Source organism: Somniosus microcephalus, unplaced genomic scaffold (genome assembly GCF_052327205.1).
Source record: "Somniosus microcephalus isolate GS21.2 unplaced genomic scaffold, FLI_Smic_1.0 unresolved_chr9, whole genome shotgun sequence".
NCBI lineage: Eukaryota > Metazoa > Chordata > Chondrichthyes > Squaliformes > Somniosidae > Somniosus > Somniosus microcephalus.
Window position 1 is genome coordinate 23198837 of NW_028225187.1, and position 6000 is coordinate 23204836.

The following is a 6000-nucleotide window of genomic DNA, read 5'->3' on the forward strand; positions in this document are numbered from 1 at the left end:
TTTTTTGGGCTTAAAATAGGGTAAATCCCCAGCCCCAGACAAGATGTATCCCAGGTTGCTGTGTGAGGCAAGGCAGGAGATTGCAGGGGCTCGGACACACATTTTCAGAATCTCTCTGGCCACAGGGGAGGGGCCAGAGGACTCGAGAACAGCTAACATAGTACCATTATTCAATAAGGGGAGTAGGGATAAACCAGGGAATTACAGGCCAGTGAGCCTAACATCAGTGTTCAGGAAATTATTGGAAAAAATTTTGAGTGACTGAATTAGTCTCCACTTGGAAAGGCAAGGATTAATCAGGAATAGTAAGCATGGCTATGTAAGGGGGAGATCATGTCTAACCGATTTGATTGAATTTTTCGAGGCGTTGACTATGTGTGTGGACGAGGGTAGTGCAGTTGACGTAATCTACCTGGACTTCAGTAAGGCCTTTCACAAACTCCCACATGGGAGACGGGTCAAGAAGGTAAGAGCCCATGGGATCCAGGGCAATTTGGTACATTGGATCCAAAATTGGCCTAGTGGCAGGAGACAGAGAGTGATGGTCGAAGGTGGTTTTTGTGACTGGAAGCCTGTGTCCAGTGGTGTACCGCAGGGATCGGTGCTGGTTCCTTTGTTGTTTGTAGTGTACATTAATGATTTATATATGAACGTAGGAGGTATGATCAAGAAGTTCACAGATGACATGAAAATTGGTGGACTGGTAAATAGCGAGGAGGGAAACCTCAGTCTGCAGGACGATATAAACTGGTTGGTTAGATGGGCAGAACGGTGGCAAATGGAATTTAACCATGAAAAGTGTGAGGTGATGCATTTTGGGAGGGCTAACAAGGCAAGGGAATAAACTATGAATGGTAGCACCTTAGGAAGGACAGAGGATCAGAAGGACCTTGATGTGCATGTACATAGATCCCTGAAGTCAGCAGGAAAGGTAGATGAGGTGGTTGAAAAGGCATATGGGATACTTGCCTTCATTAGCCGAGGCATAGAATATAAGAGCAGGGAGGTTATGATGGAGCTGTATAAAATGCTAGTTAGGCCAAAGCTAGAATACTGTGTGCAGTTCTGGTCGCCAAACTATAGGAGGGATGTGATTGCATTGGAGAGGGTGCAGAGGACATTCACCAGGATGTTACCTGGGCTGGAGCACTTCAGCTATGAAGAGAGACTGGACAGGCTGGGGTTGTTTTCCTGAGAGCAGAAAAGGCTGACGGGGGACCTGATTGAGGTGTACAAATTTATGAGGGGCATAGATAGGATAGATAGAAAGGAACTTTTCCCATAGTGGAGGGGCCAATAATCAGGGGGCATAGATTCAAGGTAAGGAGCAGGAAGTTTAGAGGGGATATGAGGAAAAACTTTTTCACCCACAGGGTGGTTGGAATCTGGAACTCACTGCCTGAAAGGAAGGTAGAGGCAGGAACCCTTACAACATTCAAGAAGCATTTAGATGAGCACTTGAAACGCCATAGCTTGCAAGGCTACGGGCCAAGTGCTGGAAAATGGGATTAGAATAGACAGGGCTTGATGGCCGTCGTGGACACGATGGGCCAAAGGGCCTCTTTCTGTGCTGTACACTCTATGACTCTATAACAGAAACAGCTTCCGGGTTCGAAACGTTCATCACAAAGACTGAATTTTAATGTTAATATTGATGGAGTTGTTACTCACTGAATAACAGGAACAAGCAATAAACTCTGTTACTTCTAGGCTTGATTATTCCAACGCACAGCTGGCCAACCTGCCACGTTCTACCCTCTGTAAACTTGAGGTCATTCGGCCTGTCTCCTGACTCGCACCAAGCCCCGTTCACCTCTGTGCTCGCTGATATAATTTGGCTCCCGCTTAAGCAACACATCGATTTAAAAATTCTCATCCTTTTTTTGGAATCCCTCAATTGCCTTGCCTATATCGATCTTTGTAATCTGCTTCAACCCCACAAACCCCCCGAGATATTTGCGCTCCTCTAATTCTGGCCTCTTGAGCATCCCTGATTTTAATCGCTCCACCATTGGTGGCCGTGCCTTCAGCTGCCTGGGCCCTAAGCTCTGGAATTCCCTGCCTAACCCTCTCTGCCTCTCTACCACACTTACCCCCTTGAAGACGCTCTTTATAAACTATCTATTTGACCAAGATTTTTGATCATCTGTCCTAATATCACCTCATGTGGCTCGGTGTCAATTTTTGTTTGATAATGCTCCTGTGAAGCACCTTAGGACGTTTAACAAAGTGAGAGGGATTATATAATTCCTTCCTGTTTTCCTTGTAGAAATAAATGATGCGATCATGGTTGCTAAAGTTGAACACATGTCGTTTGACATAAGAAAACTACTAGGCACTTGGTCTGATTATTAAACAAGGCTTTAATCAACTGTTTTTCAACATGGAGATCTAGTTGGGTCCTTCACTAGTTCCTGTTAAAGAATGTCCTGCACAAGCTGTGCCCATGCCCGAGTATTTATCCTCTCCCTGGACAGCGCCACAAGCAGGCCTCCCAGTATTATTACATCAGTAATTTTCACCTGAATGACAAGGTTCATGTCATCCTTTATGAGAAAGAGCGAATGAGCTCATGAACAGAGTCTAGCTCGCAGTGCTAACAGTTACAGTGATGGACAAACACAAGATGTCTCTTGTTGCGTGTTCGTTCTTGAACCCCGTTGTTTTGCGAGATCACGTGGATATTTTCCTGCAGACTTTCAACTTACTGCCACATAGAGTAGTTGAAGCGAATAGCATGGATGCATTTATGGGGAGGCTGGAGAAGTACATGAGAGAGAAAGGATTTGTAGGATATGCTGATAGAGTTAGATGAAGTCGGGTGGAAGGAGCTTCATGCGGATCATAAGCACTGCCAGAGACCATTTGGAGCGAATGCTCTATTTCTGTGCTATTAAATCTATGTAAGTTTAGGTAATTTTTCACTGAGGTTAGTTCTTAGATTTTAATTGCTAAAGTCCACAAGCCTGCCCAATGTCCATTAAGGAGGGAAGCTTGCTGTCCATTCCCGGAATGGCCTACATGTAAATCCATTGATGTAGTTGGTTCTGACCTTCAATCTGAAGCCGCAAAGCAAACATCGCCGTTGTACCAAATCGCTGGAAAGGAAAACAAATAACTGTACATGATGGATCCCTCCACTGTGACACACATCAAAGCAAGACACTACAAAGGGCATACCCAGCCCAGTCTGATCCTGCAAAGGCCTCCTTGCTACCTGATGCCAAAGGTGTGAGAGCTGTCTCTAAACATAGTCAGGTATCAGTCTGATACAATGATACTTACAGAATCACACCTTCAGCCAACGTCCCAGATTCCTCCCTCAACATCCTTGGTTATGTCCTTTCCCCCAACAGGGCAGTCGCCCCCAGTGATGTGTGGCACAGTAAAATAGAGTTGTGGGGAGTTCCCCTAGGAGTCATCAACATTGACCACATCCCCGTGAAGTCTCAAGACTTCTGGTCAAACATAGGAAAGGAGTCAACCTGTTCATTGCCACCTACCGCCTTCCATCAGCTGGTGGATCAATATTCCAACAAGTTGATCGCCAGCTCTGAGGGGAGCAACGACAAAGAATGTCCTCTGGTGGTGGGACTTGATTGTCCATTAGCATGTGTGGCTCATACATCCATCACCGTCCAAGCTGGCAAAATCCTGAAGTACATAGCTGTCAGTGAGATAAGCAACATGAGGAAATAGATAACTTGACCTCGTCCTCTACAATATCCATGACACAAATGCACCAGTCCATGATGATTTTGTCACAGATAACAACCTCACATTACTCGTGAAGGTTAATTCCCGTTTTTGCACTGAGGAGACCCACCAGCGTGTCGTGAGGCACTATCACTTTTATGAATGGGACAGGTTAAGAACAGAGCCAGCAGCTCTGAATGGGGAAACCATGAGGTGTTCCAGCACAAGCTGTTGCCTCATGTCCCACCATATCCCTCACTCCTCCAACGCCCTCCAGCCAGATCAACAAACCTGGCTTAATAACGAGTGTAGAAGATGGTGGGAGGGGCAGCGTCACGCGTACCTGAACATGAGGTGACAACCAATTGACGCTACAACACAGGACAATATTGACCTTAAACAGTGGATGCAGCATGCTTCATATGGAGCCCAGCGAGCCCACATCCAACGGATCAGGGTAACACTTTGCAGTCCTCCAGCACCCAGGCGTGAGTGGTGAGTTGTTTTTGTACACTATGAATCTATTTATGAAGCCCCTATGGACACCGGCTCACATATGATAGCTGAATTAGCGATGGGATTTGGGTGTTTTGCTGGTCAATTGGGCTGTGATTAATTGCATTCCTCTGATCAGATTACTGCCTCATTACTGATCAGCTCTTGTGATCTATCGATGGGGATTCTGTTTTTATTTTGTGGGACTAGACTTGATTGGGGTGGGTGGGAACAATTCCTTCCCCCAAAGACAGTCGTTAACCAGTTGGATTTTTTCAACAATCCAGCAGCTTGGATGATTACTTTTGCAGCTGGTGACGAAATAATAGCAGTGACGAGAACATGACATCCAGGTTGATCGGTCAGTACCCTCAGCAGTAGTACACCAACCTTTTCTATCTCGTTGTATGGTCGGATGGTGCAGTAACTGGACAACCTTCTAATGAGACTGCTTGATGGAATTGATATGGATGGGATATTATTTGATTATTTTGACTTTATTTCGGTAACTACGAAGATAGAAGCTGCTGGTTTAATTCCGTACACTGGGAGAGACATTCCATAACTTTGGATGATCAGCCAGGATCTCATTGAATGGCGGAGCACGCTCGAGGGGCCGAATGGCCTACTCCTGCTCCTATCTTCTATGTTTCTATGTTAAGTCGGGAGTGGAAAAGCTAAAGGGCTGGAAAACTTATTTTAATTGAGGCAAACAGAAGCATGTCAGCGTTAGAATCATCAACACTGTTTAACTGCGTTGACCACAATATGTCCTTTGTGGAATGATTGAGTGCAGGTCTGTTGTGTCACCAGCCAGATAACTCCACTAACAGCAGGATGTAAAACAGAAGCGTTATAAGATTGGAACCTGCAACTAGGGAAGTAGTGACATGGCAGTTACCCAGGAGGTGATTTATAATGCTGTGATCTTGACATTGTTTAGTGCGCTTTCTGTTTGGAGGTTTAACCCTTCCTTTGACCACTGCTCATTCATTGCAAAGCTGGGTGGTCGTGTGTGCTGTGAGGAGGATGCCGAGAAACTCCAGTATGATTTGGACAGGTTGGGCGATTGGGCAGAAGCATGGCAGATGCAATATAACCTGGAAAAATGCGAGGTTATCTACTTTGGTGTCAAAAACAAGGCGGCAGATTATTATTTGAATGACAATCGATTGGGAGAAGCAGAAGTGCAACGAGACCTGGGCGTCCTTGTGCACCAGTCACTGAAGGTAAGCATGCAGGTGCAGCAGGCGGTTAAGAAGGCAAATGGTATGTTGGCCTTCGTAGCGAAAGGGTTTGAGTACAGGAACAAGGACGTGTTGCTGCAGTTGTACAGGGCTTTGGTGAGACCACATCTTGAGTATTGTGTGCAGTTTTGATTGCCTTATCTGAGGAAGGATCTTCTTGCCATTTGGAAGGAGTGCAGCAAAGATTCACCAGCCTGATACATGGGATGTCAGGAATGACGTATGAGGAGAGATTGGGACGATTGTGTTTGTACTCGCTGGAGTTTAGAAGAATGAGAGGTGATCTGATCGAAACTTATAATATTCTAACAGGACTAGACAGACTAGATGCTGGAAGAATGTTCCTGATGGTCGGGGAGTCCAGATCCAGGGGGTCACAATCTAAAAATAAGGGGTGAGCCATTTAGGACAGAGAGGAGGAGGAATTTCTACACCCAGAGAGTGGTGAACCTGTGGAATTCTCTACCAAAGAAGGCAGTAGAGGCCAATTCATTAATTATATTCAAGAAGGAGTTAGATATATCTCTTAAGGCTAAAGGGATCAAGGGATATGGGGAGAAGG